General features: G+C 51.1%; 3 long non-coding RNA genes across 4 annotated transcripts; 1 reads left to right on the top strand and 2 right to left on the bottom strand.

Annotated features, from left to right (window-relative positions):
• Positions 1 to 10,252: 10,252 nt before the first annotated feature.
• On the bottom strand, positions 10,253 to 15,110 carry LOC128144196 (uncharacterized). Its single transcript, XR_008236005.1, has 3 exons — positions 14,997 to 15,110; positions 13,929 to 14,114; positions 10,253 to 10,318 (listed from the first exon to the last, which is right to left on the bottom strand). It is a non-coding gene; the product is annotated as an uncharacterized LOC128144196 (long non-coding RNA).
• A 1,901-nt stretch (positions 15,111 to 17,011) lies between these two features.
• On the bottom strand, positions 17,012 to 21,127 carry LOC128144461 (uncharacterized). Of its 2 annotated transcripts, none has more exons than XR_008236090.1 (2): positions 21,038 to 21,127; positions 17,012 to 18,483 (listed from the first exon to the last, which is right to left on the bottom strand). It is a non-coding gene; the product is annotated as an uncharacterized LOC128144461 (long non-coding RNA). The 2 variants fall into 2 exon arrangements; XR_008236089.1 differs by having other exon boundaries at positions 17,012 to 18,470; positions 21,038 to 21,121.
• LOC128144462 (uncharacterized) lies at positions 17,188 to 21,631 on the top strand. The gene is made up of 4 exons (XR_008236091.1): positions 17,188 to 17,268; positions 17,564 to 17,608; positions 21,017 to 21,143; positions 21,490 to 21,631. It is a non-coding gene; the product is annotated as an uncharacterized LOC128144462 (long non-coding RNA).
• Positions 21,632 to 21,950: the final 319 nt, after the last annotated feature.

Here is a 21,950-nt window from a genome sequence, read left to right as displayed (position 1 = left end):
TTCTTCGGCAGCCGAGCCCTCGTCGAACATTTTTTCTTCGGCAGCCGAGCCCTCGTCGAACATTTTTTCTTCGGCAGCCGAGCCCTCGTCGAACATTTTTTCTTCGGCAGCCGAGCCCTCGTCGAAAATTTTTTCTTCGGCAGCCGAGCCCTCGTCGAACATTTTTTCTTCGGCAGCCGAGCCCTCGTCGAAGAAAAGGTCCCCGGCAGCCGAGCCCTCGTCGAACATTTTTTCTTCGGCAGCCGAGCCCTCGTCGAAGAAAAGGTCCCCGGCAGACGAGCCCTCGTCGAACATTTTTTCTTCGGCAGACGAGCCCTCGTCGAAGAAAAGGTCCCCGGCAGCCGAGCCCTCGTCGAGCATTTTTTCGTGGGCAGCCGAGCCCTCGTCGAGCATTTTTTCGTCGGCAGCCGAGCCCTCGTCGAGCATTTTTTCGTCGGCAGCCGAGCCCTCGTCGAAGAAAAGGTCCCCGGCAGACGAGCCCTCGTCGAACATTTTTTCTTCGGCAGACGAGCCCTCGTCGAAGAAAAGGTCCCCGGCAGACGAGGCCTCGTCTAAAAGGTCCCCGGCAGACGAGACCTCGTCGAACATTTTTTCTTCGGCAGACGAGCCCTCGTCGAAGAAAAGGTCCCCGGCAGACGAGCCCTCGTCGAACATTTTTTCTTCGGCAGACGAGCCCTCGTCGAAGAAAAGGTCCCCGGCAGACGAGCCCTCGTCGAAGAAAAGGTCCCCGGCAGACGAGCCCTCGTCGAAGAAAAGGTCCCCGGCAGACGAGCCCTCGTCGAGCATTTTTTCGTCGGCAGCCGAGCCCTCGTCGAGCATTTTTTCGTCGGCAGCCAAGCCCTCGTCGAGCATTTTTTCGTCGGCAGCCGAGCCCTCGTCGAGCATTTTTTCGTCGGCAGCCGAGCCCTCGTCGAGCATTTTTTCGTCGGCAGCCGAGCCCTCGTCGAGCATTTTTTCGTCGGCAGCCGCGCCCTCGTCGAGCATTTTTTCGTCGGCAGCCGAGCCCTCGTCGAAGAAAAGGTCCCCGGAAGACGAGCCCTCGTCGAACATTTTTTCTTCGGCAGACGAGCCCTCGTTGAAGAAAAGGTCCCCGGCAGCCGAGCCCTCGTCGAGCATTTTTTCGTGGGCAGCCGAGCCCTCGTCGAGCATTTTTTCGTGGGCAGCAGAGCCCTCGTCGAGCATTTTTTCGTGGGCAGCAGAGCCCTCGTCGAGCATTTTTTCGTGGGCAGCCGAGCCCTCGTCGAGCATTTTTTCGTGGGCAGCCGAGCCCTCGTCGAGCATTTTTTCGTCGGCAGCCGAGCCCTCGTCGAAGAAAAGGTCCCCGGCAGACGAGCCCTCGTCGAACATTTTTTCTTCGGCAGACGAGCCCTCGTCGAAGAAAAGGTCCCCGGCAGACGAGCCCTCATCGAACATTTTTTCTTCGGCAGCCGAGCCCTCGTCGAAGAAAAGGTCCCCGGCAGACGTGCCCTCGTCGAACATTTTTTCTTCGGCAGCCGAGCCCTCGTCGAAGAAAAGGTCCCCGGCAGCCGAGCCCTCGTCGAACATTTTTTCTTCGGCAGCCGAGCCCTCGTCGAGCATTTTTTCGTCGGCAGCCGAGCCCTCGTCGATCATTTTTTCGTCGGCAGCCGAGCCCTCGTCGATCATTTTTTCGTCGGCAGCCGAGCCCTCGTCGATCATTTTTTCTTCGGCAGCCGAGCCCTCGTCGATCATTCTTTCTTCGGCAGACGAGCCCTCGTCGAAAAAAGGTCCCCGGCAGCCAAGCCCTCGTCGAACATTTTTTCTTCGGCAGCCGAGCCCTCGTCGAAGAAAAGGTCCCCGGCAGCCGAGCCCTCGTCGAACATTTTTTCGTCGGCAGCCGAGCCCTCGTCGATCATTTTTTCATCAGCAGCCGAGCCCTCGTCGATCATTTTTTCGTCGGCAGCCGAGCCCTCGTCGATCATTTTTTCGTCGGCAGCCGAGCCCTCGTCGATCATTTTTTCGTCGGCAGCCGAGCCCTCGTCGAAGAAAAGGTCCCCGGCAGACGAGCCCTCGTCGAACATTTTTTCTTCGGCAGACGAGCCCTCGTCGAAGAAAAGGTCCCCGGCAGACGTGCCCTCGTCGAACATTTTTTCTTCAGCAGACGACCCCTCGTCGAAGAAAAGGTCCCCGGCAGCCGAGCCCTCGTCGAGCATTTTTTCGTGGGCAGCCGAGCCCTCGTCGAGCATTTTTTCGTGGGCAGCCGAGCCCTCGTCGAGCATTTTTTCGTGGGCAGCCGAGCCCTCGTCGAGCATTTTTTCGTCGGCAGCCGAGCCCTCGTCGAGCATTTTTTCGTCGGCAGCCGAGCCCTCGTCGAGCATTTTTTCGTCGGCAGCCAAGCCCTCGTCGAGCATTTTTTCGTCGGCAGCCGAGCCCTCGTCGAAGAAAAGGTCCCCGGCAGACAAGCCCTCGTCGAACATTTTTTCTTCGGCAGACGAGCCCTCGTCGAAAAAAGGTCCCCGGCAGCCGAGCCCTCGTCGAGCATTTTTTCGTCGGCAGCCGAGCCCTTGTCGATCATTTTTTCTTCGGCAGACGAGCCCTCGTCGAAGAAAAGGTCCCCGGCAGACGTGCCCTCGTCAAACATTTTTTCTTCAGCAGACGAGCACTCGTCGAAGAAAAGGTCCCCGGCAGACGAGCCCTCGTCGAAGAAAAGGTCCCCGGCAGACGAGCCCTCATCGAAGAAAAGGTCCCCAGCAGACGTGCCCTCGTCGAGCATTTTTTCTTCGGCAGCCGAGCCCTCGTCGAAGAAAAGGTCCCCGGCAGACGAGCCCTCGTCGAACATTTTTTCTTCGGCAGACGAGCCCTCGTCGAAGAAAAGGTCCCCGGCAGACGTGCCCTCGTCGAACATTTTTTCTTCAGCAGACGACCCCTCGTCGAAGAAAAGGTCCCCGGCAGCCGAGCCCTCGTCGAGCATTTTTTCGTGGGCAGCCGAGCCCTCGTCGAGCATTTTTTCGTGGGCAGCCGAGCCCTCGTCGAGCATTTTTTCGTGGGCAGCCGAGCCCTCGTCGAGCATTTTTTCGTCGGCAGCCGAGCCCTCGTCGAACATTTTTTCGTCGGCAGCCAAGCCCTCGTCGAGCATTTTTTCGTCGGCAGCCAAGCCCTCGTCGAGCATTTTTTCGTCGGCAGCCGAGCCCTCGTCGAAGAAAAGGTCCCCGGCAGACAAGCCGTCGTCGAACATTTTTTCTTCGGCAGACGAGCCCTCGTCGAAAAAAGGTCCCCGGCAGCCGAGCCCTCGTCGAGCATTTTTTCGTCGGCAGCCGAGCCCTTGTCGATCATTTTTTCTTCGGCAGACGAGCCCTCGTCGAAGAAAAGGTCCCCGGCAGACGTGCCCTCGTCAAACATTTTTTCTTCAGCAGACGAGCACTCGTCGAAGAAAAGGTCCCCGGCAGACGAGCCCTCGTCGAAGAAAAGGTCCCCGGCAGACGAGCCCTCATCGAAGAAAAGGTCCCCAGCAGACGTGCCCTCGTCGAGCATTTTTTCTTCGGCAGCCGAGCCCTCGTCGAAGAAAAGGTCCCCGGCAGACGAGCCCTCGTCGAACATTTTTTCTTCGGCAGCCGAGCCCTCGTCGAACATTTTTTCTTCGGCAGAAGAGCCCTCGTCGAAGAAAAGGTCCCCAGCAGCCGAGCCCTCATCGAACATTTTTTCGTCGGCAGCCGAGCCCTCGTCGAACATTTTTTCATCGGCAGCCGAGCCCTCGTCGAAGAAAAGGTCCCCGGCAGCCGAGCCCTCGTCGAAGAAAAGGTCCCCCGGCAGCCGAGCCCTCGTCGAGCATTTTTTCGTCGGCAGCCGAGCCCTCGTCGAGCATTTTTTCTTTGGCAGACGAGCCCTCGTCGAAGAAAAGGTCCCCGGCAGATGAGCCCTCGTCGAACATTTTTTCTTCGGCAGACGAGCCCTCGTTGAAGAAAAGGTCCCCGGCAGCCGAGCCCTCGTCGAGCATTTTTTCGTGGGCAGCCAAGCCCTCGTCGAGCATTTTTTCGTGGGCAGCCAAGCCCTCGTCGAGCATTTTTTCGTCGGCAGACGAGCCCTCGTCGAGCATCTTTTCGTCGGCAGACGAGCCCTCGTCGAAGAAAAGGTCCCCGGCAGATGAGCCCTCGTCGAACATTTTTTCTTCGGCAGACGAGCCCTCGTCGAAGAAAAGGTCCCCAGCAGCCGAGCCCTCATCGAACATTTTTTCGTCGGCAGCCGAGCCCTCGTCGAAGAAAAGGTCCCCGGCAGCCGAGCCCTCGTCGAGCATTTTTTCGTCGGCAGACGAGCCCTCGTCGAGCATTTTTTCTTTGGCAGACGAGCCCTCGTCGAACATTTTTTCTTTGGCAGACGAGCCCTCGTCGAACATTTTTTCTTTGGCAGACGAGCCCTCGTCGAACATTTTTTCTTCGGCAGACGAGCCCTCGTTGAAGAAAAGGTCCCCGGCAGCCGAGCCCTCGTCGAGCATTTTTTCGTGGGCAGCCAAGCCCTCGTCGAGCATTTTTTCGTCGGCAGACGAGCCCTCGTCGAGCATCTTTTCGTCGGCAGACGAGCCCTCGTCGAAGAAAAGGTCCCCGGCAGATGAGCCCTCGTCGAACATTTTTTCTTCGGCAGACGAGCCCTCGTCGAAGAAAAGGTCCCCAGCAGCCGAGCCCTCATCGAACATTTTTTTGTCGGCAGCCGAGCCCTCGTCGAACATTTTTTCATCGGCAGCCGAGCCCTTGTCGAAGAAAAGGTCCCCGGCAGCCGAGCCCTCGTCGAGCATTTTTTCGTCGGCAGACGAGCCCTCGTCGAGCATTTTTTCTTTGGCAGACGAGCCCTCGTCGAACATTTTTTCTTTGGCAGACGAGCCCTCGTCGAACATTTTTTCTTCGGCAGACGAGCCCTCGTTGAAGAAAAGGTCCCCGGCAGCCGAGCCCTCGTCGAGCATTTTTTCGTGGGCAGCCAAGCCCTCGTCGAGCATTTTTTCGTCGGCAGACAAGCCCTCGTCGAGCATTTTTTCGTCGGCAGACAAGCCCTCGTCGAGCATTTTTTCGTCGGCAGACAAGCCCTCGTCGAGCATTTTTTCGTCGGCAGACGAGCCCTCGTCGAAGAAAAGGTCCCCGGCAGCCGAGCCCTCGTCGAACATTTTTTCGTCGGCAGCCGAGCCCTCGTCAAGCATTTTTTCGTCGGCAGCCGAGCCCTCGTCGAAGAAAAGGTCCCCGGCAGACGAGCCCTCGTCGAACATTTTTTCTTCGGCAGACGAGCCCTCTTCGAAGAAAAGGTCCCCGGCAGCTGAGCCCTCGTCGCGCATTTTTTCGTGGGCAGCCGAGCCCTCGTCGAGCATTTTTTTCGTCGGCAGCCGAGCCCTCGTCGAGCATTTTTTCGTCGGCAGCCGAGCCCTCGTCGAGCATTTTTTCGTCGGCAGCCGAGCCCTCGTCGAAGAAAAGGTCCCCGGCAGACGAGCCCTCGTCGAAGAAAAGGTCCCCGGCTGACGAGCCCTCGTCGAACATTTTTTCTTCGGCAGACGAGCCCTCGTCGAAGAAAAGGTCCCCGGCAGACGAGCCCTCGTCGAGCATTTTTTCGTCGGCAGCCGAGCCCTCGTCGATCATTTTTTCTTCGGCAGACGAGCCCTCGTCGAAGAAAAGGTCCCCGGCAGACATGCCCTCGTCGAACATTTTTTCTTCGGCAGACGAGCCCTCGTCGAAGAAAAGGTCCCCGGCAGCCGAGCCCTCGTCGAGCATTTTTTCTTCGGCAGACGAGCCCTCGTCGATCATTTTTTCTTCGGCAGCCGAGCCCTCGTCGATCATTTTTTCTTCGGCAGCCGAGCCCTCGTCAAAGAAAAGGTCCCCGGCAGACGAGCCCTCGTCGAAGAAAAGGTCCCCGGCAGACGTGCCCTCGTCGATCATTTTTTCTTCGGCAGCCGAGCCCTCGTCGAAGAAAAGGTCCCCGGCAGACGTGCCCTCGTCGAACATTTTTTCTTCGGCAGCCGAGCCCTCGTCGAAGAAAAGGTCCCCTGCAGCCGAGCCCTCGTCGAACATTTTTTCTTCGGCAGCCGAGCCCTCGTCGAAGAAAAGGTCCCCGGCAGACGTGCCCTCGTCGAACATTTTTTCTTCGGCAGCCGAGCCCTCGTCGAAGAAAAGGTCCCCGGCAGACGTGCCCTCGTCGAACATTTTTTCTTCGGCAGCCGAGCCCTCGTCGAAGAAAAGGTCCCCGGCAGACGTGCCCTCGTCGAACATTTTTTCTTCGGCAGCCGAGCCCTCGTCGATCATTTTTTCTTCGGCAGCCGAGCCCTCGTCGAACATTTTTTCTTCGGCAGCCGAGCCCTCGTCGATCATTTTTTCTTCGGCAGCCGAGCCCTCGTCGAACATTTTTTCTTCGGCAGCCGAGCCCTCGTCGATCATTTTTTCTTCGGCAGCCGAGCCCTCGTCGAACATTTTTTCTTCGGCAGCCGAGCCCTCGTCGAACATTTTTTCTTCGGCAGCCGAGCCCTCGTCGATCATTTTTTCTTCGGCAGCCGAGCCCTCGTCGAACATTTTTTCTTCGGCAGCCGAGCCCTCGTCGATCATTTTTTCTTCGGCAGCCGAGCCCTCGTCGAACATTTTTTCTTCGGCAGCCGAGCCCTCGTCGATCATTTTTTCTTCGGCAGCCGAGCCCTCGTCGAACATTTTTTCTTCGGCAGCCGAGCCCTCGTCGATCATTTTTTCTTCGGCAGCCGAGCCCTCGTCGAACATTTTTTCTTCGGCAGACGAGCCCTCGTCGAAGAAAAGGTCCCCGGCAGACGTGCCCTTGTCGAACATTTTTTCTTCGGCAGACGAGCCCTCGTCGAAGAAAAGGTCCCCGGCAGACGAGCCCTCGTCGAAGAAAAGGTCCCCGGCAGACGTGCCCTCGTCGAGCATTTTTTCTTCGGCAGCCGAGCCCTCGTCGAAGAAAAGGTCCCCGGCAGACGTGCCCTCGTCGAGCATTTTTTCTTCGGCAGCCGAGCCCTCGTCGAAGAAAAGGTCCCCGGCAGACGAGCCCTCGTCGAAGAAAAGGTCCCCGGCAGACGAGCCCTTGTCTCCAATTTTTTCCCCTGGCAGCCGAACCCTCATCGAAAGGTTTTTCCGTGACTGCCACGCCCTCGTCGAATATTTTTTTTTCCACAGCCAAGCCCTCGTCAAAAATTTTATCTCTGCCAGCGAAGCCCTCGTGGAAACAAATGTCCCCGGCCCTCGAGACCTCATCGGAAATTTGCGGTTTTTTTACAATACAGTTTTAGAGTAGCAATGCTAAAGCTTCATAATACATATTTATAGCACACTTTCAGAGCATAGTTTTGAAACAGCAACTTCAAATGTTTACATTAGTTTTACAATAGCATTTGCAATACAGTTTTAGAGTAGCAACTCTAAAGCTTTACCACACTGCTTTACGACACAGTTTCAGACTAGCGACTCTACAGCTTTACGACACAGTTTCAGACTAGCGACTCTACAGCTTTATGACACAGCTTTACAGTAGCAACCCTAAAGCTTCACAGCACAGATTCACAGCAGTTTTACAACAGCAACTTCCAAGTTTTACACTAGTTTCACAATACAATTTCAGAGTAGCACCTCTAAAGCTTTACAATACAGTTTCAGAGTAGCACCTCTAAAGCTTTGCAATACAGTTTCAGAGCACCAACTCTATAGCTTTACAGCAGCGTTTCACAGCACAGCTTCACCGCAGTTTTACATCAGCAACTTCAAAGTTTCACAATAGTTTTACAATACAGTTTTACAAAACAGTTTTACAGTAAAAACTCTAAAGTTTTACTGCACAGTTTCACAGCAGCAACTTCAATGATTTACAATACAGACTTAGAGTAGCATCTCTAAAGCTTCACACTACAGATTCACAGCACAGTTTTACAGCCCACTTTCAGAACCCACTTTCACAACAGTGACTTCAACGATTTACAATAGTTTTACCATACAGTTTTGGGTTAGCAACTCTACAGCTTTACAATACAGTTTTACAATGCAATTTTAGAGTAGCCACTCCAAAGCTTCACAGCACAGTTTCACAGCAGCAACTTCAAAGTTTTACAATAGAGTTTTACAACACAGACTTAGAGTAGCAACTCTAAAGCTTTACAATATGGTTTTAGAGTAACAATGCTTAAGCTTCACACTACAGATTCACAGCACAGTTGTTCAGCCCACTTTCAGAGCCCACTTTCACAACAGCAACTTCAAAGATTTACAATAGTTTTACAATACAATTCTACCATACAGTTTCAGAGTAGCAACTCTAAAGCTTTACAGTACAGCTTCACCACACAGTTTTACAACACGGTATTAGAGTAGCAACTCTAAAGCTTTACAATACAGTTTTACAATATGGTATTAGAGTAGCAAATCTGAAGTTTTACAGTACAGTATTACCACTGCAATTTCAAAGTTTCACAATACAGTTGTACAATTGCAACTTCAAAAATTGCAATACAAAATGGCTTCCATAGTAGTAGTAAATTTTTTTACTTAATTACACCCAGTGACAGTGCCATATTCTACTGCTTTTTATTTCACATTGTATTTAATTTCCAAGTTTACAGAGCATTTTTTAATTTTAGAGAGCATTTTCCAACATATCAGTCTTTTCCACATTGCTCGCTGCCATTACGTCCGTCACTGCATGTCCAGAAGTCTTCCTCCCCGAGGTGACGTTAACTCCACCATCCCTGTTCCAGGTGCCATCCGGCAAGATGACCTCCAGCGTCCAAAACCATGAAGCGAGGAGGCTCTACAACAGCCCCAAAGAACAAGAGGCAAAAGTAACGGCCCGTTACAAGATGGTACTGTCAAAACCAAGATGATGGATGAATAAGCAGCCCGTCATCGAGACCTAGGAACATCAAGATGCAGGGAAGAACTCCCAGTCCAAGACAACACACGGCTAGAGAGCAGAGCTGCCAAAGCAGCCTGGAAGAGCGCAGCAAAAGAGAACCAGCTGCTACCTTCTGACACCGATCCACGCTTTAGAGCTCCGAGCACTAGAAAAGAAGCACCCGCTTGGCACAGTGCCGATGAGCAAGGGCATTCAAGACCCTAGGGACGGTGACCGAAGCGCATGTCATGCTCCCTGAGCACAAAGACTGATGATGGCATTGAGAGCCAAGGAAGGTCGAAGGCACAGAAGACAGACTACACAAACTACACACCACCACAGACAAAGGCTGGAACTGCCCTGCCCGGCACACGCTGGTCTCGTGCTGAAAAGCAACCCGCTCCCTTCGCCTGCCCAAAGGGGACTGTTTTGGGACAGCCCTCTCTCCTGCACTAACTTTAAAACCCCTCCCTGCAATTCCCAGCTGTGTCCCTCCCTCCCAGCCTCTCCCCAGCCCGGGTCCCTCAACTTAGCTTTCAAAGGGCCAAGGGTCCAAATCCATCCTCCACAAAAACTACACGGGCTAACTGGGATGTTCCTGCACTCGCCAGCTTCCTCATCATCATCTGCAGTGAAGACAAAAAAAAAAAGCAACAAAATCAGAAGAGGCAGCAAGCATCCCATCAGCCCACACCAACTACTTTCCCACCCCCCCGCACTTAATCACACACACCACAGTGTTATGCTTACCTGCTCATTCCAGAGTCAGAACCTACGGCCATCATCACTCATGGTACCTGAGATAGCAACACACACAAAATTAGCATAGCACTCGTGAAAAGTCACCAGCCCCGTGCTCCTCCTCCCTAATCCACAGCTCACCTCAAACGCTCATCCAACTCCAAAGGTGGCCCGCACAGCGCCTCCAAAACAAAAGGAAAAATCTTAACCGAGCGGCCACGTAATACTTTGCTATTCAACACCGACGACCGCCTCACCTTCTCGGACCGCTCATCGACCTGTGCCTTCACCCCTCCGAGGCCGCGCGTGCCACCTGCAAAAACCAAAGCAGAAGACGCGTGCCGAGACACCGCCCGAAACCTAAGCCCGCCCACACCGATTCCCATCTCCCTCTCCTTTACCTCGGCCGCTCGCCCGCCCCGCCTCTGCCGTCGACAGCTTGCCACGTCGAGGCCTACGTACCGCCTGCAAAAGGCAAACGACAAGGGATGCTTCTAACTTCGCCAACAATACCGCGCCTCAAAGGAACTGTTGCTTCGACCCAGTAGTCACGGCTCACCTTGCCAAGTCACCTCCGGTGCCGGTAGGCCGCTCCGCTCATTGCTTTGCACCTTCAAAACAGAAAAATTAAAAAAGTAAAAAACCCTATCAGCCAGTCGTAGAGCCACCAGCCGCATCTTCCCTCTGACTCCACTCATGGACTCACCTCCTTACAGCGCTCCGCTGCCTTCCCCCGTCGCTCTGTGGCACACATCTTGTCCCTCCGCATCTGAAAAAAAACCATATTGAACAAGTCACCTGGATGCAGAGCAAGAGCTTAACAACTCCAGAGGTCTTGATTCCATCTACAAAGACCATCTGCAGTCCAGCTACATCCTGCCATTTAAAAAGAAAACAAAAACAAAAACAAAAACACGAAAAATACCCACCTACCAAAAATAACCCAGGGCGAAACTTTAAGCCCATCACAGGCAAGACTTAACACCTTAGAGATTCAAATCCGCTGCACTACCCCTCCAACGGCCCTTGCCGCACGGCTCCAATCATCTCCGTATAACACTATCAGCACAGCTGTCCACAGAGCCCGCCAACGCCTACTCGCGCCAAGATGACTGTACAACCCTCGCCTAAACGGTCTAGGCACATCAACATTTCACCCATAGACTCTTATCGCTGTTCCACCTACCCCTGCCTCTACATCCCCGGGCAGAGCAGCTCTAAGCCAAACACACCCATGCACAAACACACACAATACAGAACACTACAAACAAGGTGATTCCAAGAGAGAGAAAACTCTCAGCAAGAAGAATGACTCCCGGACGGGAGGTGCCATCCGGCAAGATGACCTCCAGCATCCAAAACCATGAAGCGAGGAGGCTCTACAACAGCTCCAAAGAACAAGAGGCAAAAGTAACGGCCCGTTACAAGATGGTACTGTCAAAACCAAGATGATGGATGAATAAGGAGCCCATCATCGAGACCTAGGAACATCAAGATGCAGGGAAGAACTCCCAGTCCAAGACAACACACGGCTAGAGAGCAGAGCTGCCAAAGCAGCCTGGAAGAGCGCAGCAAAAGAGAACCAGCTGCTACCTTCTGACACCGATCCACGCTTTAGAGCTCCGAGCACTAGAAAAGAAGCACCCGCTTGGCACAGTGCCGATGAGCAAGGGCATTCAAGACCCTAGGGACGGTGACCGAAGCGCATGTCATGCTCCCTGAGCACAAAGACTGATGATGGCATTGAGAGCCAAGGAAGGTCGAAGGCACAGAAGACAGACTACACAAACTACACACCACCACAGACAAAGGCTGGAACTGCCCTGCCCAGCACACGCTGGTCTCGTGCTGAAAAGCAACCCGCTCCCTTCGCCTGCCCAAAGGGGACTGTTTTGGGACAGCCCTCTCTCCTGCACTAACTTTAAAACCCCTCCCTGCAATTCCCAGCTGTGTCCCTCCCTCCCAGCCTCTCCCCAGCCTGGGTCCCTCAACTTAGTTTTCAGAGGGCCGAGGGTCTGAGTTCATCCTCCACAAAAACCACACAGGCTAACTAGGATGTTCCTAAGGTGACACATTGGTCTTCAACATCTGCAATAGAACAAGCACACAAAAAAAAACAAACCAGGAAAGGGAGTAAGCATCCCTCCAGCCAACGCCAACTACTTCCCCAACTCCCCCCTCCTCACAAGTGCCACCGTGTTCACTTCCCTGCTCATTCCAGCGTCAGACCCTGCAGCCATCGTCACTCGTGGTACCTAAGGTACCAAGACACACCAAATTAGCATGGTGCTCATGAGAAGTCATCGGCCCCACGCTCCTCCTCACTTAAGCCCATCATGTGCAAGACCTAACACCTTAGAGATTCAAATCCGCTTCACTACCCCTCAACAGCCCCTGCCGCCTCACCTTCTCAGACCGCTCACTGGCATGCAGCTTTGCATGAGACCTTATAGCACATTTCACGGTACGTAAACCTGGAGAGGCACTTTTTACAAGGGTCTACAGCAATAGGACAAGGTGGTAGCGACTTTAGTCCTAAAGAGGGTACACTTAGTTTAGGTGTTAGGAAGAAGTTTCTCGCTATGGGTGGTGAGGCACCGGAACGGTTTGCCCAGAGAACCTGCGGATGCGCCCTCCCTGGAAGCATTCAAGACCAGGTCAGATGGGGCTTTGAGCAACCCGGCCTCGCGGAAGGTGTCCCTACCCATTGCTGGGGGGGTTGGAGCCAGAGGATCTTTATGGTCCCTTCCAACCCAAACCATTCTATGACATCCAAATTCAACTGCAAAACTCATCTGAGAAAGGCTGGTGAACCCTCCTCCCTTTTCCCCACCTGTCCCAAAACTTTAGAAACCCCTTTTCTTCTTCTCAACTGTCAGGAAAGGAACCCCACTGCTTCCTGACACCTCCTGCCCTCAATTCGCACCCCTGAACCCCCTTCAGTGGCTACTCCTCAGGAGATGCTCTTCTGAGCCACATCCCAAATTCTGGGGGCACCTCCTAACCTACAACTTCCCAGAGACTCTGAGCTCTGCCACATGCCCACAAAATAAAGTTAAAGTCCTAAGGTTATTAATCTGTGAGGGGCCTGCCACAAGCTGCAAAGGTTCTAGGGACAACATGGCATTCTGTGGGCAATGAGGAAAGGCAACGAGGCATGCCAGACCCTGAAAGGCACTGTGCCTCATGGCCCTTCTGCTTTCTTCTGAAATACTAAAACTCCATATACAGATGCATACAAGACGCTCACCCTAACCCCTGCTAAACAATGTCACCATCAGTCCTGTTAAGAGAGATATCAGCAACTTACACAGCATACAGCAGAACTGGTGAAAAAAACAAGGTTCTGTTTTCAATACAGTTGGGAATTCCAGGAAAACACAATGCATGACGAATTAAAAAAAAAAAACCAAAAAATGCATACTATTAAACCATCTTTCTACCCCTGAACACTCAAAATTACTGACCTGAAAAAAAGAAAGAAAGAAAAAAAAAAGCTGCATACAAGTATTACTTTCTACTACACATGCTGCTGAACCTTGACTGGTCCTGAAGCTCTTACCTCAGGCAGACACCTCTTCCCAAAAGGCTGAGCCAGCTCAAAAGCTGCAAAGGACTCAAGGAAGAACTGAGCACCAACACCAGAGAAACCCAGAAGCACAATGAGCTCCCTTAGCAGAGGCTGTGGCTCAAATACCCCCGAGCCTCCGCCCACCACCCTTAGCACAATCACCTGGGAAAGGGGAAGGGCAAACCACCAGAAGTTATAAAGTCAGCTGGAGGAGCAGCAGCACTGTTCTCACCTGCCTTAAATTTACAGCAAGTAAAGCCCTGAACAGAGAAAGTAACCCCTCCAGGAAATGACACTACTTGCTCCTGTACTACAGCTACACTTATTGCATCAGCAATGTGACCGGGTAGAGAATTAAACTTCATTTTTCTGGGGTGTAGATAGAAAACAATAGATGTCCTTCTAAACTATGTAACAAACTAGCTCATTAAATGCAATGACAATGTTGTTATCAAAATAGATGTGCTTTAGTTTCCTATAAAAAAGCCAAAAATACACGGGGGGACTAGGCAGCAGCCATGCCCCACAAGGACAGGCTGGGGGGGGCAACGACGCCCCCTGCAGTCACGCAGCAAAGGGTCAGCAGAAGCCACGCCCCCTGTGGTTTATGTGGGGACAGCAGCCACAAATGACACCAAGAAAACACGGAACTTCAGGGATACGTGGCGGGTGGAGGAAGGGGGTGACGCCCCCACCAATCGGCATGGGAAAAAACTCGCATGGAAGGCGGGTTAGATGGATAGTTTGGGGTGGTAAGATATGCGCGCAAGAACATGCACAGGCTGGGGGGGGCATGCATGAGGTTTACCTTCACCAGGGGCTCCACCCAGGTAATCCACAGTAGGTAAACTCGTCTGGGATAATCTGCAACAGCAATTCCACTCTGGGTTCTTGACCCAACACCAGATAACCCACACTGCCTGCCCCATGGAGGGGGTGCTTCCCACAGGATGGGGCATCTGCTGAGCATCACCACACCCTTACGACAACACATCTTAAAAATTGAAATCACAAATTGTATTTCAGCATATTAAAAAAATAACACTAAATGAGTAGAGGAATTCCAGCAAAGGGAGAGGCTAGCAGGTGCCCTAATTAGGACTCGAGCTAAACAGGTCAGCTCACAATACAACACATCCTTTAGAAGGTAGACTGATGAAAACTGGTTTGCTGCTAGATAACTGTATCAGTGAGATTTGATAAATGATCATATATTAACATTATGGTTGAAACAGTAGACAAAGGGTAGCTGCGAACATAATTACAAAAATGTAGTCAAGTGATTAACTAGTAATTATTCATAAGTTTTGCAGTTCTTTGCTCTTATGACTAGATGTTCCTGCACGCTAGATGAGAACAATGTTGAAAATGACCACATGTGATTGAAACTGAAGAGAATAATGGGGAGAATACTGACAGGCTGCAGGACAGAGAGGGAGGAATTCAAAAGGAGGGGAGGGAAGCAGGATAAAGAGAGACAGAGGAATAAATCCACTTGTCACATGCTACAGAGCCAAGAGGGAAGACCTTGAACAACAGGGACAGGGAGACAGACAGAGCGAGCCAGAGACAGCAAAAATACCGACAGGCTACAGGACAGAGAAGGAGGAATGCAAAAATAGTGGCCAGGAGCTGGACAGACAGAGACGGAGAGGGAAAAAAGAAGCCACCGTCTCCAGGGCAGAGAGAGGGAGGACCTAAAAGATGGGGACAGGGTGCTGCTCAGAGCAAGATGGAGAAAGGAGGTACAAGGGAGAAAAGAAAAAAAAAAAAAAAAGCAGCGGTGTGGGAAAGAGAGGGAGCCAGGGGAGGGGCAGGGAGGGACCAGAATGCAGAAGAGGGGAGAGAGACAGGGCCCCGAGGGCCCAGGGCTCACCACAGCTCTCGTTCTTGGTGCTGCCAGGAGAATTTGCCAGTTCAGACGCTTCTTTCTGCTCCTCTCCTACTCCCCTCCTCTTCTGTAACTCCGGCTGCACGGCTGTCCTCCACCTGGGAGAACACGTGTCTCGCAGGTCTTGCAAGACGAGACTTCCTAGGCACGGAGCCTCGCTCGCTCGCGCACTACGTGGCCGTACTGCACCGTCAGTGCTGTATACGGACCCTGCGGTGCACCCTGGCGGTCTGACCTGCTGTGGACTACGAGGAGGGATCCTTCCACACCCACAGAGGCAGGCTCTCTCTTGCCTGCAGCGGGAGGCAGCTGCCAGCCAGATGGCCTGCCGTTTCTTCTTCTTTACCTTTCTGTGGCCTCTCCGGCTTCAGCAGCTCCCGTCCACAGCCAGTAAGCGCTCCGCCTGTCCCTCTGTGCTCCCGCGCTGCGAGGAGAGGGAGGCCAGGCAGAGACAGCCCACACAAGCCTGAGGCTGCTGCAGTCAACGGCATCCCCAGGGGATGAACGGACAACCGCATCCACAGCGTGGCCTCTGGGAGAGGGAAAGAGGCAGCAGTGACCGTTATTACCATAGCTCGACCCTGGCCGGAGCCCCTCCTTCTGCAGGGGCTTCCGCAGACGCCGCTCGTTCCCCGTGCCGCTGCTAACGGCACCCACGTTAAGGGAGACTCGAGAACATCGGAGGGCCAGCTTGCTGCCCTCACGACAGGGCTTGGGGGCTGCATGCGGCTACAGCACAGGCTTCAGGGGAGGGGCTGGAGCTGGGGGCAGCCGCACGGGCTGAGTGGGGCCGGGGGAGCTCTGGCGACTCGGGGAGGCGCCCGGTGGCCGCACCTGGGGGGTGCCCGCCTCCGTCCCCTCTTCCCTTCTATCGGCTCTCGGGGAACTCCCCGGCGCTGCCCTGGCCCGGCTCGCCTCTGGCGGACCGGGAGCCTGCCACGGCGGCCGCTTCGCAGCTTCCCGTGCCGCCAGCGGGCAGGAGGCACCCCCCCACCCCCGCCGTAGGGGATCGCTTGCCTCACCTGCGGTCCCAGCGCTCGGCCGCTGCCGCCGAGACCCGCGCCCTGCGCGCCACCATGCTGCTCCCGGGGACTGTGCATGCGCCGGAGGGGCCAGAGCTGGCGCGGGAATGCTGGGCTGCCCTACGCGCAGGACAGCGCATGCGCCCGGGAGGCACGTCTGCACGGCTGGTCGGGGAGAGGGCGCAGCGGGAAGCCCACGGAAAACCACGTGAAACCGGCAACGCTCCTGAGTCCGACCTGGTCGGACTCCGGGGGCCCGCGGCGGTAGCGAGGACAACGCCACCCCCAAGAGACACGCTGCCGCCCGGCCGACGAGTCCGCGAAAACTACAGCTCCCGGCATGCCCCGGGAGGCAGCCTGCCCTGCTGCCTGACCCCGAGGGGATGCCGCTTCCGTTTCCACCCACCCCCACGCCGGCGCAGCCGCAATCCCCGCCAAGCCCCCAGCGCCGTTCCAGACAGTCCGCGCCACCGGCTCCGGCACAGCGCGGCACCCCCACGCCCAGCTCCGGGCAGCGCCCGCTGCCACCGCTCTGGGACGGCGTGGCCCCGCTGCCGCTCCGTGCGTCAGACACGGACCCCACCGCTCTCCTCGGGGCTTTCCCCGGGACCCACCGGGCAATTGCGCAGCCCCGCCACGGGGCCCGGGGCCCCCCCCCGCCCACGTGCTCCCAGCCCCCCCTGTGAGCCCCCAGGGCCCCCCCGCTCCCCCGGCCTCGGCACAGGCGGCCCCCACCTTCCCCGGGCCCCCCCCGACCTGGGATGTTTGCGGTCTGAGGGGTGCCGGGCCCCGCTCACCTTCTCACTCAGGACAGCCACAGCCCGGCCACCGGCCCTGCCACAGCCCCTCCCCCGGCAGCCCCCTTTTAGAGGGAGGGGCCGTTGCCATCAGCCTCAACTGCCCACACCTGGGGCTCCTCCAGCCCCGGCCCGCAGCTGTGGTGCTGAAATCCGGAATAAAACTCCTGAACACCAATGTGAAGTTAAGAAGCAGGCACTTCATTTATTGAATGAAAGATGTCGAGAGTCATCTTATTTTGAAGAGTTGTTAACTGGGGTAAAAATACAGATTTTTAATACCCATCTTATTTTAGTTCTAAGACTTGGCAATTGCCAGGTATCATCTTTTCGATTTACCCAGGTCCACCATTGAGGCCACAAGGGAGATTTCTTCCAGAGAGAGGATAGAGTTATTAAGTCTAAAGTCCATTATTTGCTTTTGTCCTTCATGAAAAGGTGAGTGCATCATATATCATCACTATTCACCCAAACAGTTAACCCTAAACTTTTCACCTGTCCTTTAATACAGTCAATTCCAAGCTAAATTTTTTCCATTATTAAGAGGGGACCAAACATCATTTCAAATATTATTATACTTTCTACAAATGCATCCCCATCTTAGAGCTTTAGCTACTAGAGAAAGTCTTTGGATTTGGGGGTCACAGGAGCTGCAAGTATAAATTTTCACACCGTTCTGTTTAGGCTGTGTGATTTTTCTCTTGTTTGTCTAAACCAATCTAAATTTCCATAGATGGTCCTGTCTCTGGGTGGATCTAACAAGGATCCTGGAACTCCAGTAAATTCTAAACCTCGTTTTAGATTTTAAATGTGATCCCAAGTTCCTTTTTGCACTTGTCTCTACGGTTTTGGCAACTGACAGCCCCAAGGGGTGTTTGTACAAGTTTCTCCCGAAGGGCGATAAATTAATGCTTTTGTCCATGAGGTGGATGGTTTGGTAATGTTATAATTCAAAATGCTAGAATTCCTTCTTTCAAATTTAAAAAAATAATTGCCTTTTAAATCCATCCAATTTAATTTGCTAAAATGATTCTCATTGTTCTACCTCTTTTCTCAAGTTTTGGTTAAATTCAATGTCAGTATTCTCCATGGAACTAGATTTTCATCTGACTTTGGAATTGGAAGGCAGGCTGTTGTTGAGGTTAAATTTTGTGTCTTTACAAAACTTTGAATCAATTACAAAACTAGATTTTTTTTTCTTAATCAAAATTACAAAAACAGTTAATATCAAGATTAATAGCGCAAACAATAATTGTTTCATTTTGTTTATCTTATGTTTAGAACCCCTCAAAAAAAATACTTAAACCCTATAACACACAAAAAGATTACTGCCCTTGACAATATTCCTAATAGCAACCCCAATATTATAAACTTTACACAATTGTTTTCCCAAATAGATGACGTGAAACTTACTTATAGATTTTCAATTTCAAAGGGCCAGTTTCTTTAGACTTCCAATTTCCTGTTGGTGCTTTCTTTATTCTTGAATAATGAAGCCAAGGTTCTTCTCCCAGACCTTTACTGCTATAAGTGTTGTTAAAATGACTCGATCAGGTCCTTTCCACTTCTCAGTGATTTTATATATATTCAATCTCCTGGTCGGAAGGGATGCGCTGCTACGTCCAATTCTAAGGGTCCAGCTGTGGAGACATACTGAAGAAGTTCTTGAAAAGAATTTCTTAAAGAAATCGTAACACCTTTTAAAAACATATCTCCAAAGGCACTCAAGATACTCAGAACATAGGACTCTTGATATGGTCTTTCATATGACATTTCATGACGACTGAGATTTCCTTTCTCTTCTGGCTATACTCTGATTCTTAACAGAGCCATGGGTAAGGCTTTAACCCACGTGAGTGAGGTTTCCTGACAAATTTTACTCAACTGTTGCTTAAGGGTATAGTTCATTCTTTCCCCCCCCCACTTGCTTGTGGTCTATATGGGGTGTGATAGTCTCACTCTATAGATAATACTTTGCTCAACTTGTCTCATAATCTTTGCTATAAAATGAGGGCCATTGTCAGATGACATTCTTACAGGCACCCCATATTTTGGTATTGTCTCTTTGAGCAAGACTTTGACTACTTCTCTTGCTTTGTCCGTGCGACAAGGGAAAGCCTCGGGCCACCCAGTGAAGACATCAAGTAAAACTAGGATATATCCTTCTTTTCAAGGCAATTCTATAAAATCAATTTGCTAATATTCTCCTAAAAAATTTCCTTATTTAATAATTCCAAAGATGATCTTATTACTGATTTGGGGATAATTTTATATATAAATTTCACATCCGCTTATAATTGTCTAAACAATCTTTGTCATATTTTACTTTCTGTTCCCGGATATACTTTGTTATGTTCAGCTCGGGCAATTTCTCTTATTATTGTGGGTGGGACTATTATTTGACCTGTTGGTGTTACAGCCTATCCTGTTTCATTTTGTTAGCCTGCAATCTAATAATTAATTCTTCATCTTTTTCATTATACTTTGGAGTTTCTTTAGGCAATTTTATACTTTTCTCTGGAACTAGTGCTAGGATGCCTTTTTCTGCAGTCTCTTTAGTAGCTTTATCAGCCAGTCGGTTACCTGCGTTAGGAACAGTCTTACCTAACTGATGTGCTTTACAGTGCATTATCGTGACTGCTGTCGGTTTTTGAATGGTTTCTAACAATTTTAGTATTTGTTCTGCATGCTGAATGGTGGTTCCTTGTGCAGATAACAGTCCTCTTTCTCTCCATGTGCACGTACTACTCCAAAAGCATACTTACAGTAGTTATTGTCTATCTTGATAAAGGTTTTCCTTCACAGATGAAACCGCTTCCGTCGGTATGTAGTTCCTAATCTGTTTTCTTCTGGTGGCACATCTCAGAGATCCAGTCAGCTGGAGTAAACTCTTTCGATTGTCTGCAGGCAGTCACGTTCCGGTTCTCCTTTAACTTGATCAGTTGTTGAAAACACGACAGGGTTAACGGTGGTAGTAGTTTTTAAGTAAACATCATCTTGTTCCAGCAACACCACTTGGTATTTCAGCATTCTGCTAGGGGATAACCAATGCCCCCCTTTCTGTTTTAGCACAATAGTTATCATTTGGGAAACATACAGTAATCCTTTGTCCTCAGGTGAACTTACGAGCTTCCTGGATCAGTAGCACAGTCCGAGTAGCACTCGGACAACCAGAGCATCCCGGACTCACCTTATCTAATTGCTTGGAGAAGTAGGCCGCAGCTCGCCCACTTGGCCCTAAATATTGGGCCAGGATACCCAGAGCTATACCTCTTCTTTCACGAGTAAAAAGTTCAAATGTCTTTGTGAGATCTGGCAGGCCTAGGGCTGGCACCCCTATTACAGCCTGTTTCAATTCTTTGAAAGTAGCTTTCTTGGCATCAGTCCAATCCATTGTTTGAGGTTTTGAGCTGCTCGTAGAAAGGTCGGACCAGCAAGCCACAATTTATAATCTGCAGGTGACACCACTCAACCATTCCCAGAAACGCTCGTAATTAATTTTTTAGTCTTAGGTTTGGGGAGACGACAAATTGCCTCTTTTCTCTCAGTTCCTAATTGTCTCTGTCCTTTTAGGATTTTAAAACTGAAATAAGTTTCTTCTTTCTGGGTTTTTTCTTTTGACACTTGCTATCCACTGATTCCCAAAAAGTTCAAAAAGTTAACCGTTAACTTTGTGCATTGTTCTTCCGTCTCAGCTACAATTAACAGATCATCCATATATTTCAACAAGATTTCTTGATTATTTTCTTTCTTCCAAATCTCTAATTCTCGTGCCAATTGATTTCCAAAAATGGTAAGACTACTCTTAAAGCCTTGAGGCAAGACTGTCCATGTATATTGTGTTTTTCTCCCAGTCTCAGGATTTTCCCATTCAAAAGCAAAAAGCTCTTGACTATTGGGATCCAAGGGAATACAGAAAAAGGCATCTTTTCAGTCTAACACTGTGAACCATTCTTGTTTCTCTGTTAGGGTTGTTAACAAAGTACAAGGATTTGCTACTACCAGATGAATATCTTGTACTATTTGATTTATTGCTCTGAGGTCTTGAACTAATCTATAATCTTTTTCATTAGCCTTTTAACAGGCAAGATCGGGGTGTTATATTTGGATTCACGTTCTATTAACAATATATATCTTAAAAATTTTTGTATTATCAGTACTAACCTATCCGACTTTCCAGTTTTAGGGGGTATTTTTTAATTCTTACCGGATTCGATCCTGGCTTTAAATCAATTCTCACAGGTTCTGCTTTCTGGATTTACCGGGAACTTCCCAGTCCAGACGATTGGAATTACAGCATTATATTTTGACTGGTACAATCTTCTGCTATCGGTAACCATCCGGTAACAACTTCGATACGTTTAGTTTCTGGAATTAAAATTTTAATCTCTCCATTTTTAAATTAAATTTCTGCCTCTAAGTTCTCCAGTAGATCTCTCCTCAACAGGAGTTTAGGAGAATTTGGCACATACAAAAACTGCTGAGTGACCCATTGCTTTCCTAATTTCATTGTTAAAGGTTTAAAGAAGGGTCTAGTTTCTCATTCACTTGTTGCACCAACACCACCAGTTTCTTCAAAATTTAACTCTCCCTCTACGGTATTTAAAACTGAAAAGGCGACTCTAGTGTCAATTCAAATTCAATTTTCTATTCTCCCAGTTTAGCTGTAACCAGAGGTTCTGCTGGGAGACTCCCCTCCGGTCCCCGTCAGATAGGTTCACTTAAAAAGAACAAATCTACATATGGCACTTTATTCCATTTACTCTCTAACCTACAAAACAACAGTAATTGCAATATAGTATTATAAAAGCCAGCTCCTCCTCCCACAAGGAAGGGACCGGCCCTGAAAGCTGTTGCTGCTCTTCACAGTGCCCTGGCACCCTATCTACAGGCACAACAGCACTGGGGATCTGTGATTTCCCTGAGAGGGAAAATCTCATGGCGCTTGGCCGCGGCAGAGCCTCTTGCCGAAAAGGCAAATGTCCGACTCCTTGTCCCACAAGGAAGGGCCCAGCCCTGAAAGCTGTTGCTGCTCTTCACCTATGCTTGGCGCACTATCTACAGGCACAACAGCACTGGGGATCTGTGCTTTCCCAGAGACGCAACATCTCATGGCGCTC

The sequence above is a fragment of the Harpia harpyja genome, chromosome 7 (assembly GCF_026419915.1).
Source record: "Harpia harpyja isolate bHarHar1 chromosome 7, bHarHar1 primary haplotype, whole genome shotgun sequence".
Taxonomy (NCBI): Eukaryota; Metazoa; Chordata; class Aves; order Accipitriformes; family Accipitridae; genus Harpia; species Harpia harpyja.
This window is presented reverse-complemented; position numbering and strand designations above follow the sequence as displayed.